Consider the following 14,654-nt stretch of genomic DNA (forward strand, 5'->3'; position numbering starts at 1 on the left):
CTAGCACAAGACTCCTCTTGTTGTTGACTCATAGCATGAACTCTCTCTCTCTACTTCCCAATGATTGGGTAGTCTTCATCTCAGCAATTTGGGCAGAAAGAGCCTCCAGCTGTGCTGCAATACCACTATCTCCTACACTTCCACGGACACTTCCCTTGGATTTCCATACTTTGCAGTATGAGTAGAAATCTGATCAATTAATTTCCATGCGCCATCAGATGTAGTGTTGTTCTGAAATCCCCCAGTAGCTGAAGAATCCAATAAAGCACGGTGATCATCATATAACCCATTATAAAATTGGTTACAAATAAACCACTTCTCAAAGCCATGATGGGGGACTGAACGCAGTAATCTCTTGAAGCAAACCCATGCTTCATTCAAATCTTCTGTGGCCGTCTGCTTAAAGCTAGTAATCTGATTTCTCAAAGCATTGGTCTTCTGTGGTGGAAAGTACCTCTTATAGAAAGCAAGAGTTAGAGTATTCCAGTCAGTTACTCCCTGATCAGCTATATCTAAGTCTCTCAACCATTCTGCAGCTCCATCCTTCAGAGAAAAGGGAAAGAGCACCTACTTTACCTGATCTTGTGTCACTCCAGCTATTAAAGGGATAGAACGACAATAGGTGACAAATTTCTCCATATGTGTCGCAGGATCCTCAGCAGCTGCCCCTCCAAATAAATTCCGCTCCACCAAGTTGATGTAAGATGGACGAATTTCAAAGGTGCTATTATCAGTAGTAGGAAGCTTGAATCCTTTTAGGATAGAACCCAAGGTAGGCTCGGAGTGACTGGCTAGAGTAGGCATGATGGTAATCTCAGGAATGTGAACTTCAACCAGAATTTCAATGTCGGAAATTTCGTCCTCTTCGTAGGGTTGATCTTCCGAATTAATAGAGTGCTCCATCTCGATGTCAAGTATACTCAAGTCTTCTACTTGACCCACTTCTTGCTGAAATTTCCGCCTGTAGCGAAAAGTCTTCTCTGGTTCGGGATCTAATGGAAGAATCTCGGACCTAGTTGACCTGGGCATATATGAAACTAACAAGAAAAGTGTGAGAACGGTCTCAAGGAAATAGGTTCCCTGAGACAAAAAGACAAAATAAACAGAAACAAAGAAGACAATTGTTGCCTCCCCGGCAACGACGCCAAATTTGAATGGGCTAAAGTCGTATCACCAATATCAAAATAAATCTATCTCAATACTAACAAAATAGCTAGCGGTAAGACAGGTATCGAATCTACATGGAGGCGGTAATAATCAGTTTGCTAATATTTAGATCGTCTGAAGGTAACCGTTTTCTTGGGGGTTTTGGTTTGTTTGTTAACTATCAACTAAATAACGAGTAAATAAATGGTTTATAACAATAATATTAAAGGTCTAGGATTTCCGGTTCTGTAATACTACGGTTTTATGAATCTGTGGGTACTCTATCGAGTGGGGCTTACTCTGTCGAGTAAGTAGTTTTTGACGCAAAACAGTAGTCTGCCTGTAGGGTACTCGATCGAGTAAGTTGGGTACTCGATCGAGTAGGGGGCACTCGATCGAGTAAGTGCCTTACTCGATCGAGTAAGGCACTTACTCGATCGAGTAAGTGTGTTTTACGGGTCTGGTTTGACGGGTTTTGCTAATAATGCGAGATTAATTAAAAGGCTTCTGTCATTTTCTTTAATCACTTTTCACCTTTATAAACCTTTCAAAAGAAAAAGAAGTTACGTAGTTCTCTCTCGTCGCATTGTTGGCAAATCCTAATGGCTAGAGTCGTCGGATCGTTAAGTTCTTTATGCCGTTGAGACCGTCGTATTATGGGTAAGATCCTTGTACCGTTTTTATATTGTTTCATTGATTTTGGTTAAACCCTAATTTGGGGATTTGGGGGTTTTTATGATTGTATGATTAAGGTAGTATTTGTATGAATGTATGTGTAGGAGGAGGGTTCGTAGAAGAGAGGTTTTGTGAATTTTGCTAGATCGTCCGATTCGGTGATTCTTTGTTCGGTAGGGTTTCCTACTCGCATTATTAGTTACATGATGTGCGTGGTGATTGTGCTGTAGTTAGTGGTTGTTTATTGATTCAGACGGTTATGATTTCATGTTGTTGATTGATTCAGACGGTTGTGATTTCATATTGTTGATTGTTTCAGACGATTGTTGAGGTTGTATTGTGATTACTTTTTATCTGTCTGTGTTCTTCGGGGTGCGTCCCTGGCTGAGTGGAGTCACTTGCGGGAGTGGCTTCACGCCCTTGATTCGCCTTCTGTGGAACCCGCCACAGAAGGGATGTGTACATTAATGAACATGGGTTTATCGCTCGATAGAGATGAGCGGGGCTTAGGTGGGAACGGCTGCGGTCCCCCACTGGCGGCGAGGAGTACTTGTTGCGTTGGGTACTCTGGCAGGGCTACACACTTCAGTGTGTAGTCAGTTATGAGGTGATTGGAGATAGAGACTGGGGTTGTGTGTGAGATGTTTGTATGATTGTTTCAGTGTGGCTTTGATTGTGTAATTAGTTCTGACCCCGTTTAACTGTTTTAAAAACTGTGGTGATCCATTTGGGGGTGGTGAGCAGTTATTGAGCAGGTATGATATGACGCGTATGGGATAGCTGGGATGATTCATCACATGGCAGTTAGATGTCTTCCGCTGTGTCAGACGATGTTTTATAGTTTTGATGATTTTATCGGAGACCGTCCCGAGAACCTTGTATTTCAATTTAACAGTTTTGGTTTTGATCATGTAATCACTTTAAACTGTATTGTTATTTAAATTGTGTTTCTTCATTGTCATTTGATTATCATTGCCTCGGGTAACCGAGATGGTGACGTTCTTATATCGTAAGTGGTCCTGGTAAGGCACTTGGAGTATGGGGGTGTCACAAAGTGGTATCAGAGCGACGATCCTGAAACCTGTAACTAATGAACCCGAATCTAGAGAGTCAAAATAAAATGAACCCGGGTAAAAGTTGTAGGAGCTAATGCAAAGGCTTGGGAGACGTCCTAAAGTCGCGAACTCGCCCTACAATTTTGAAACGGTCACCATGAGATATGAGTCGGGATCGCTATGTGTTTATTTTGTGAATTGTGTACCAATATAGTAATGTGTGGCATGAATCGGTGTGATTTTGTATGTTGTTGGTTGAAAGCATGTTGAATGATAGTTGGTTTACAATGTTGGTTGGAGTAGTTGGAAAAGTATGTGAGAATGATGAATGAGGTGGTGGAAAAAGGAAGTAGTTCATATGTGATAATATGTGATGAATAATGATGTTGCAGGATGAATGATTTATAATGTGTCTATACTAGTAACATGTGATTAGGAGATTTGATATGATTTTACCTAATTTTGTTTGCGTAAAGTTATATAATAAGTTCATATAATTGTCTACTGTGGTATCATATGCACTTGTTAGATGGAGAATGTGATTGAACTAGGTGAATTGATTGGAAAAGATGAAGTAGCAATTGCATGAGAATATGAATTTCGTGATTATGAATATACGTTTAGGTGACAAAGTGGATTTGTAATATATAGTAACATGGAAATAGGATTTGTAATGTATGAGTATGTTTTATTTTACGAAAAGTTATAAAGTTAAAGTATGTGGTAGTACATGATTGATAAGTTGAATGTTATATGAGCATGATAGATGTCAATGTCTGGCTTTTGGTAGGTAGTAACATATGGTTGGGGATAGTGGTTTTACAAGTATCGAGTCGCTTTTGTTCACTTTGTTGATGTTTAAGTTGTTTGAAAAAAAAATCAAATAGTTATATCGTCTTATTACAACAAAGTTGTCTTTAAACTGCTATAACTTGAGATACATAAATGATTTTAATGTGATTCTAATTGGATGTGATAGCTTGTTCTTTTACGATTCTAACGATAGGTCACACGCTCAAAACGACCCAGAAACGAGTAAGTTATGACGGTTTTACGAAAACTGGACAGTGCTGAGAAATGCGTAGGGTACTCGATCGAGTGGCCCTCACTCGATCGAGTGCACCTCTTGTTACTCGATCGAGTAACCCTTATTCGATCGAGTAGCCCTGGTAATTTGTTTTACGTGCTTCTGATCTTCACCTACTCGATCGAGTAAGTCACTTACTCGATCAAGTGGCATGTACTCGATCTAGTGACCCCTGTTTCGGGTCATGCTTATCTTTTGACTTCGTTGCATATTATGTTTAATTCAAAGGTGTTATTTTGCTTCTTTATGCATTTTTTTACATGTATGTTGGTCTTGATGCGTAAGTTACCCAATATTATGGTGTAGTGACTGGCACCTTATGGTGGTTATGAATTCAGTGGTAGGACATGAGTTATATGTGGTTGTGATGGATAGTAGAAAAAGAAAAGAAGGATTGGTAAGGCTTATTAAGGCATGGAGCATGTTTTGTGAGAAGAGATGAGTGATATGATTTTGTGTTGAGTAATGTAAAAGTAAGTAAATATGGGCAAGGGATGATGTGAGTCTAAGGAACGTGAGAATGAATAGATTGAAAGGGAGAATGTGGATAGTAGCAACTTGAAATGTGTAAAGAATTATGGAGGGAGATGGTTAGGAATTATGTTGGTTAAGAATATATATAATGAAAGGTCATTTTAGAGGGATTGAGAAGAGTGGTATATAGTGAACTTAATGGAGACATGTCGCGACGTGGATTTGTAGATAGTGAGTGAGTTTGGGAATTTGTGTTATCAAGAGGTCAAACTAATGTGTGATTTCCTTGGGCAATTAACGGTATAAAATGAATCTTGATTTCTAGAGATGTAAAAAGGGAGATGCAATTTTTTAAACAAGTAAACGTTGATTCTATGGATGGATTAGTGGCAAGGGTGAGTGATAGCACAATAAGAGAATATCTATGGTAAGAAAGAGTGAGATGATATCGATATGAAATAATGAGATGTGAGTTTTGGAGTAATGAGAAGGTAACCGGAGCACTAAAGAGTTAGGTAGAAGTAATAAGGAGTTTAATGGTTAATTGCTTTTGTCGAGTGTAAAAAGAAAAGAATGAGGGGAGTAAAACTAGGAAAATGTTCACCGGAGTTATGTGATATAAAAGTAAGGAATCGTCGAGATGTATGATACTAACATGAGGATTTGAGTTAACAGTTATATAGAAGTTCCAGGACAACATGATAATCATGAGTTTCGAGGAATTAAGTAAAGTAAAAGTTGGGTAAAGAATTTGCACGATATGAGATCTTGGTGGTGAGTCGGGTGACGATACAATTAAGGATGGAATTGGAAATAGTGTTGAGATGATTTTTGTTGATGTATTTGATGTTCGTTATTTGGGATGATAACCAAAGATAGGAAAAAAACTGTGATGTTTAGAGATGAGTGTAAGAAGTTTGATGTACGAACGGTGGTAGTGTGGAGGTGTTGTCACTAGTGGTTAAGGGTGATGATAAATAGGAAAGATGGCAATTCTAAAGAGGTTGATTTTGTAGAGACCGAATTGATATGTATGGTTGTGAGGAAGTATAAGACGTAGTGTTAAGAGGCGGTTTCTGGTAATGAGTGTTAGCTGTATGGTTATGTATGGCAGAAGGTGCTGGTTATGCGAATGGGAGAATATGTTATAAGGGGTATACGAGTTAAGCTCAGGCGAGAGGTAACCTTTGTCAGGTGGTAACTTACGTGATCAGGATTGACTAGTTGGATGTCATTACGGGTCTATGATGTGTATGAATGTTTTGTGAGGTTTTGACCTCACAAGAAGTGGTATTGTGTGATAATTATAAAGTTGTTATCTGAATTTTCTATATGTTGAGTACGGTAACCTAATTGAATGATATTAAAAAAAATGGTAATAATTTGATTGATCTGGCATGGTTAGTTATAATTGTATGTGTATTTATAATACATGTGTATTCGGTGAAATGGTAGGGATGATGGTCATTAGGTGCTTATCCGGTTATTCATATAATATGCTGCGTTGTGATTTAGTAAAGTGGATATGAGTAAGTTTTCTTGTCCGAGAAGTTATTTCTGAGTCAGTGTTTATGGGATTGTGTATGTTGCGATGTCTATCGGTGTGGTTGTGGTGCCTCGGGTGGTGATCCGGGCACGGTACTTAGTGTTGTGATGCGGGTATTTTCGCACGGCGGTGTGGCTGTTGATGAAGGTATTGCGATGCCGTCACCGGTTGTGGTGGAGTAGGTGGGATGATTATGATTCAAGTTTCGAAAGTACATACCAGTTATACATAAATTGTTGTTTTGTTTGATGTTGCTTCCTGTGAGTTTCAGTTTGTACAGATAGACAGTTGTTTTGTTTATTAATGTTTCTTACCAGTTAAGTTTGGGAATGAGGGTAGAGTATGATATGAAAGAGAGTTATATATATTTTCGTTGTTGTCATGGTATAGTGATATTCTGTTGATGGGACACAGTTGTCAGAAGTTGTCACAGTACATTTGATCTTGTTGTAGATGAGGCATCAGTGCACATAGTCATGGCAAGTGATTCGTAGAACATGTGTGGTAATGATCTGAAAGCTGCAGGTGGTTCATAATCTTTCGTTGAGACAGTGAGTGTAGGGTGTTGGGAATTAGTGTCATGTTAAGTTATGTATGAGTTTTGCGGTAATGAAAGAAAAGAACTTGAGGATCTAGTGTGAGTGTATGTAATAATTGTGGATCGTAAGTTATGAGTATGGAGATAGGTGCAAGTATAGAAGATTATGTCGTTTTGGCAGTAATAGGGAACAATTGAAGTTTTGGTTAAGCTAAAGATTTTGAGTTATAGGTTAGGTGGTGTGACGAGTGAATTGAAGTATAAGAATTTTTTAAGTAAGAGAGCCTTAGATATATGCATGGCGAGTGTTTAGATTATAGGTCTTTGACATGCGGTGGCGATGGGGATAATGAGAAGATATAGCTAGGATTTAGTATTAGTGAGTTACAAGGACGTAACATTTATCTTAAGAGGAGTAGGATGCGATAAAAGAGATTTTGATGGTTGTGCATATGGTAGTATAATTGGAAGTAGAGTGTTGGTGTAGCATAAAGGACGGATATTTGTTTTGATTGATTTTATTAAAGGTCATGACCGTGCTTGTAGTAGTGTGATGTCTAGGAGTGCGAGAATATTTTGATAGTGTTGACAGCTGGATGATGATGATTATGAGTTCGATAGTTTTGGCAGTTGGATGATGATGTTTATGAGTGTGAGTAAATTTCGAGGACGAAGTTCCTTTTAAGGGTGGTAGAATGTAACATTCCGTTTGATGTTATGAGTATTTTGATATTGGATTTTCTAGTGGATGATATGTTACGGAGCTAGCAACGTTTGTGTTGGTAGTGTATGGAGTTAGTGTCGAGAGAGATATAATATAGTTGATACGATATCGTGAGACATGTTGTGGAGGTAGGCGTAGTTGGTGGAGTTGGTGTTAAGAGTTCATGTTTTATAGGGTGAGGTTTGTTTTGAGTTCTTAGTTGCGTTGTTGTGTCTTAATCGAGTTGGTAGGTTTTTTTTTTATGTAGGGGTTGAACTTCGGGGTCGAAGTTCTTTTTAAGGAGGGAAGACTGTAATACTGCGGTTTTATGAGTCTGTGGGTACTCTATCGAGTGGGGCTTACTTTGTCGAGTAAGTAGTTTTTGACGCAAAACAGTAGTCTGCCTGTAGGGTACTCGATCGAGTAAGTTGGGTACTCGATCGAGTAGGGGGTACTCGATCGAGTAAGTGCCTTACTCGATCGAGTAAGTGTGTTTTACGGGTCTGTTTTGACGGGTTTTGCTAATAACGCGAGATTAATATAAAAGGCTTCCGTCATTTTCTTTAATCACTTTTCCCCTTTCTAAACATTTCAAAAGAAAAAGAAGTTACGTAGTTCTCTCTCGTCGCGTTGTTGGCAAATCCTAATGGCTAGAGTCGTCGGATCGTTAAGTTCTTTACGCTGTTGAGACCGTCGTATTATGGGTAAGATCCTTGTACCGTTTTTATATTGTTTCATTGATTTTGGTTAAACCCTAATTTGGGGATTTGGGGGTTTTTATGATTGTATGATTAAGGTAGTATTTGTATGAATGTATGTGTAGGAGGAGGGTTCGTAGAAGAGAGGTTTTGTGACAGATGCTGGATCGTCTGATTCTATGATTGATGTTCCAGGTAGGGTTTCTGTAAGGTTTCTTAATCTCATTAATTTACATATTCATATATGAAATAATTTACTTAGTCATAAAATAAATGTTAGATCTTATGCATGCAAACTTTAATAAAAGAGATGGAAAAATCTATTTCTCACCATCTTATTTTCGGCCATTTGGGCACCAACAAGATCTCCTTCTTGTTAGTTCTTGAGATTTCCTTATAATGGATGAACAAGGTTCAAATTAGAACCTCTCCCAAAAGCATATACCCAAGGTGTTACTCTTAATAATTAATAATATTATGAACTAGTAATATTATTAATCTAGCTTAAAATTGACCCAAAATATTTATTTTATTCTCCTCTATTTCGGTTTAGAGAAGAGAGTTTTTGTGGTTTTTTTCTCTCTAAAATGTCTCACAAAATGTAGAGAATAATCAATTTTCTTACACTAGAAAATTATTTGTTAAGGAAGTGAATAATAAAAGAAAAGCCCTTGTCTTTTCTATGTAGAAAACCGGTTGGAGGAGGAAGGAGAGCCCAATGCATGGTCTTGTGTTCTTCTCAAGACAAGACTAGGCATGCATGGCTAGTCATTAGGCTTTAATCATCATGTTTTCCACTTAAATAAAACACAATATATATTCCTTAAACTCCCTCCATTTTCGGCACATATATATAAAATGGGAGGTCCATTTTATTTTGTTATTTGTCAATTTTGTCATGTGTCACATGTTACATGACATGTTACACCATAATGTATTTTTAACATATTAAAAATCAACATATTAATAAAATATGTCACATACAAAATTCACTAGTAATTCGTAATTACTTGTACCAAAACGGGTTTATCAAGTTATAAATTACAACGTCTTGTATTTATAATAAATTATTCATTCAATTTCAATTTCAATTGTTTCGTAAACAATAATTTTAAGTAATAAAACAATTCGATTAATTAGACCGCATCTCATTTAATCAAATTATAATAAGACACGTTAACTTTACTCACAAAATCACTCGTCAATTTTAAGCAATTTAATTAACTCGTATCGACATACGATTAATTAAATAATCAATTAAGAGCGTCACCCTTTAGGTATGACCTAAGGGGATCAACTGATCACCACCGTCGCACGACAGTAATGTCAAACTCTAGTCAGCCAATCATTACCGATATGTGTGGACTAGTTGACTGTAAAACATTACATCCCACATGTATTCTTAAAATGAGTTTTAAACATGTGACCATTATGATCAACAGTTGTGATCGCATTATTGTTGGAGGACACTTATTCCAACAATCTCCCACTTGTCCTCGACAAGTGTGCGTCACCAATTCTCTTGTCCTATTACTATCTCTCACTCAATGCAAGGTGTCTTTCAGGTCGTACTTGCAAGTGATCATATCGAGAGTGGTTTCCTCGATCTGGAGAATAACTGATTGACCGGATTTATCCACTCTGGATACCTTCCGAGCGTGGCCACGCATTTCCAGTTCATTACTCCTCGAGTGGCCCTGAGATATTGTTATAACCCTGACTAGGGATGGACAATTCCTATTGCACTCATTCCCTTCGACTAGCCACAGCCATCATAACCCAAAATGTGCCCATTTGACCCCATTTACGAAGGTCGTAGTAACACAAATCAAAGTTAATCTGAAACCGTGCCATCTTAGGTGAATAGTCTTTAGTCAAAAGAATTGACTCACTTGAATACTATAGTAGCTCTCGCCACGACCAGGCTATATAAATTTGCCAGAACTCTATAAGCGGTCATAAGGCCCGACAAAATGTTCCTAACAATCTGCCTATGTGATTGACTAGTCATCTCACATGACTCTATGGCACTTGAACTTGCCATCAATCGCCTCACACTCTAGTCACTTCGAGATGTCACCTCATACAAGTGACTATGGGCAAATACTATGTTAATCCGCGTTCACTTTAACGGGGTTCAATTGTCTTCACAACCCGTTTGGATGTAACAAAGTATAAGGTGAGTTAATAATAACTCAAACGACAAATGTCGACATCACACTCGGGTTGTCAATATCATATTACAACCTTGTGATGTATATCGTAAGTGTAACCACTTATTGATTGCAATAGAAGTTTAACATGCCATGTGTCCATGTGTTCAAAACTTCTTACACTTGCAATCTCCTTCACATTCATGTTATCTCTCATAGCATGAATCTTACCAAGTACACTTCAAGGTTCCCGACCTTGGTTTCGGTTCTTTAACTTGAAAGAACTTTCTTATCGATTATTACATAACGAACAAATTTGTGGTGAATGATATAGCTTGTACTGATCAAGTACCTATCCACACACAATGCACTAGGTATATGTTTGTAAAATCTTACAACAATTGTCAAGATAATTAGCCTAGCACTTCTAACAAGTCCTAGCTTATTGGAAAGATTAGTTTCAAGCAACTTCTTGTTCAACTAAGCATCTTTCCACAACTTCTTGTTTCTCTTTTTAGCTCGAAAGTTTTAGGATTCTCATAAATCCTTACATGTGCTCGGATTTCATATATATGTGCAACCTCTTGTCACATAATAGAGTATTCCGTCAAACACCGAAATCGCTCATCGGATTCTACTCGAGAATTCATGACGTTTCTTTTATAGCTCACCAATCAATCATCATGCTCTTACGCATATGATTCATAATTGGACACGTACATGATTATTCTAATGGCGGAAACATTAGTTACTAATAATCATGAGATCAACCGTTCTTAGGTTCAATGAACTACCATGACTGCTAATGGTAATCCCATTTTCATTTATGTGAATAACCTATATGAAAGTTGATGTGATATGTATCTCTTAATACTAATCCAACATCCCTCGATGTAATTGGATTCATCATAGTCCATGTTCATCCAGAATTGAAAACTCAAATCTTCCTTTATGAAGGAATGTATTAGCTCGTCATTCTTCAATGAGTGATGAGTTATAACTTTTTCAAGATGATTGCTCCCACTAAATTCCATGTCTTCACATGATAATTGCTTAACTCCCACTCAATTCCACATGTTTCGACATTGACTTCTCAATCGGAACTTTTTAAGGAATTGAAATCGAGGAATTGTATTTGCCAAGTTATTAAGATAGAACCATATATGTTCCCATCATATCCCTTCAAAATACCTATTTTGAAGTGGTCTCATCTTAACCTTATTAAAATATTTTAATATCTAACTCACACATATCATAATGATGTGTAGCAATGTCTTTATTCAAATATAAATAATATTTAGAATACATCCTTTGAAATACCCTTTCGAAAGGAGGTTTAACCATTTGATTTTCACAACCATTTGATTTTCACAATGAGGTTAATAATTGACATTTGCTTGGTTAGTACTTAACTTAGCTTTTGAAGATATCGGTATATCAATCCTCGCAATTTCTAGTCATAAATCTCGTATATATATATATATATATATATATATATATATATATATATATATATATATATATATATATATATATATATATATATATATATATATACGAGAAGGTTACTTTGATTCATTTAGGCTCTTAAGTAAATCTCGGTTGAAACTATAGGTCAAAAACTTATCACAAAGTAGTCTAAACTTAGTCAAAATTCTTATTAAGACTTTACATTAGTCATTTCTTCCAAAACTTTCTTTTGGTGTCCTTATGTAGTAATCTCAAGAATATCTTCTTTCGATTCTTCACGTGGTCTCTTTAGTCATATAGAACTTGCTTGAGACCATAGATCACATCTATTGGGTATGTCTATTTAAATAGACATACCACTATTCAAATCATTCTTCTTTCTTGCGTAGACATTTACACAAGTACACAAGTTTAATCTCGCCTTGTGTGTTGTGTCCTCATTTTCTCCCACTCTATCTTTAGAATAAATACGCTAGAGACTCAAAGATAGCACATGAGACACAAATAATGATTTTTGAAGTATAAGGAGAACTACCTCATAGGTTGACTAATTGTTTTAGATTTTGTATGTGTACTTGGTGATAGACTCAATTTACTTTATAAATGATCATACACAAGCCTTAAGCATGTGGACATATAATGAAACCCGTCATTATATTAGTCTATTAGATCACTTTAAGTAAATAATCTTATGTTCCAATGTGCAAGCATTTAAAGATGAATTTTAGAACATAAAAGGATAAATGATAAAACGGGTGACTTGGGTTGCAAACCAAGTCACCATCATCCAAAATACAAACCATTATCCAAAATACCTTTCCATGTCGAACACGGAAATTTAAAGTTCTAAAATTCAAAACATAACTTAAAACAAGACAATGGAAAAACAAAGCTCCATAAAAGCTATCCTTAGCTTCTCCATGGTTTCTTATGCTTGCTTTTCCTTTCCTTTGTCTTTGCTTGGTGGAGGCCCTATTTACAATAAAAAGGGAGATACATTATCACAACTTTGCATCATAATACCATAGTTGAATTTGAAACATAAAAGAAGGTTAGTCATTTACCTACTGGAGTGATCTTTCCAGCTTTGATATCACCAAGGTATTTGGAACAATTTCTTTTCCAATGTCCCATGCCATTACAATAATGGCACTTATCAAGAGGACCCTTCTTGACTTTGGAGGTGCTAGCTTCACAAGACTTAGCTTTGGTGAATGTGGGAGCTTGCTTCTTGCCCTTTCTCCCATTCTTCTTGAACTTCCCCTTACTCTTAGTGCTTATGTTAAGCACATCTTTGGGAGGGTTCACATTTAACCCCATGTCCCTCTCGGCTTGCACAAGTAACTTGTGCAACTCCTCAAGAGACACATCCTTGTCTTGCATGTTGAAATTCAACCGGAATTGCACATATGCCTTGACTTTAGACAAGGAGTGTAGAATCCTATCTACGATGAGTTCTTTGGGGATTTCAACCTTTTGAATTTTCAAGGTCTCGACAAGCTCCATGAGTTTGAGCACATGAGGGCTAACCTTTTGGCCCTCTTTGAAGTCGAGATCAAAGAATGCCGCGCCGCCTCATATTGGACGATCCGCGGAGTTTGTGAAAACATGGTCACAAGTTTGGAGTAAATCTCATTAGCATTGCCCATTTTGAAGGCTCTCCTTTGGAGGTCCGCCTCCATCGCAAATATCAAGACATTTTTCATTGCGGCGGACTCCTTTTGGTAAGCCTCATATGCTTCCCTAGTGGCCGCGGTGGACCTAGTGGAGGGCTCGGGTGGAGAGGCCTCGGTAAGGTAACGAAGCTTGTCGTCACCTTCGGCGGCTAATTTGAGTTGGGCATCCCATTCGGATAAATTTGACCCATTCTTTTCAAGTTTACATCGATCCATAAAGGATCGGAGCCAAGACGAACTAGCGAGAGGTGTAGCATTAGGAGTTGGTGTTGCCATTTGTTATGAATAAGAAGTGGTCTACAAAACAAAATATAAGGAGTAAAACAATTGTCGTTTAAATAATACTCGTAAAATGTAGGAATTAAACAAGTTTTATGCATTTTCTAGTGACCTCTACCCAACTAGATAAATGATTCCAAGACCCAAATTCATATCGACTTAGGCACGGTATGGCCGATGAAACCCTCATCAATATAACTCGGTGGATTAACTCTTTAATCGATTCTACTTTTAGAACTCTTGGTCGATAAAATTACTCTAATATTTATCTATAGCCCGGAACACATGCAACTACGGTCGCGAATACTTCCGTTGAGCTCAATCCAAATTTCGAATAAATGTGTCCATGATCCAAATCCACATCAACTTGGGCACGGTATGGCCGATGAAACCCTCATTAACATGAACTCGGTGGATTAACACTCATCACCCACTTCCCCTACGTAACAAGGTTTGTACCCCGGTAGGGCCGAGTGCACTCCCTCGCGAAATAGGTTTTCATGGTTTCTACTATTTGGTAAGGCTATGTCTCAATTAATTGTTTTAGCGAGAGGTCATGTCAATTTATTATCTATCACGTTTTAAGTGAACTAAAGCGGTGAACTACGATAATTCTAATTGACACGGTCGATAAACTCGATAAAAAGACAATGCATGTTTTAGTTATGGCGATTTAGCAATGCATGTGACATAAAATAAAATGCAATGCAAGCATAAAAATAAAATAAAATAAAATAAATCCTAGTATGGCCTTTCCTAAAATAGAAAAACTCTTTAACTATTACAAATTCGGAAACCAACTCCATTGGTCCCTTGAACTTCGGTTGAGGCACGCATCTCGAGGTAACACCGTCTTTATGTATCGCCATTCTTGAAGAAATCCGTCTTAGGAACTCCGGAATGAATAAAATTACATAATAAATTACATAATTCCTATTATACATTTGTAACTAAAATAAAATAAATCTATTAAATTACAAAACGGTGATACGAGATCACAATAAAAATTACAACCGAATCGATATTCCCATACATTTCGGGAAATATCAATTAAAATCTAAGGCCATACTAAGTAAAATTACATAATTCAAAATTACATAAATGAAAAAATATGACAATCATAAAGAAAATGCAGCATTATAATATGTATGAAC

At 37.1% G+C, this 14,654-nt stretch overlaps 1 non-coding gene across 1 annotated transcript; it reads left to right on the forward strand.

Moving 5' to 3' along the window:
- The first annotated feature begins 322 nt into the window (after positions 1–322).
- On the forward strand, positions 323–431 carry LOC141644961 (small nucleolar RNA R71). Its single transcript, XR_012544560.1, has one exon. It is a non-coding gene; the product is annotated as a small nucleolar RNA R71 (small nucleolar RNA).
- The last annotated feature ends 14,223 nt before the right edge of the window (positions 432–14,654 follow it).

The sequence above is a fragment of the Silene latifolia genome, chromosome 2 (assembly GCF_048544455.1).
Source record: "Silene latifolia isolate original U9 population chromosome 2, ASM4854445v1, whole genome shotgun sequence".
NCBI lineage: Eukaryota > Viridiplantae > Streptophyta > Magnoliopsida > Caryophyllales > Caryophyllaceae > Silene > Silene latifolia.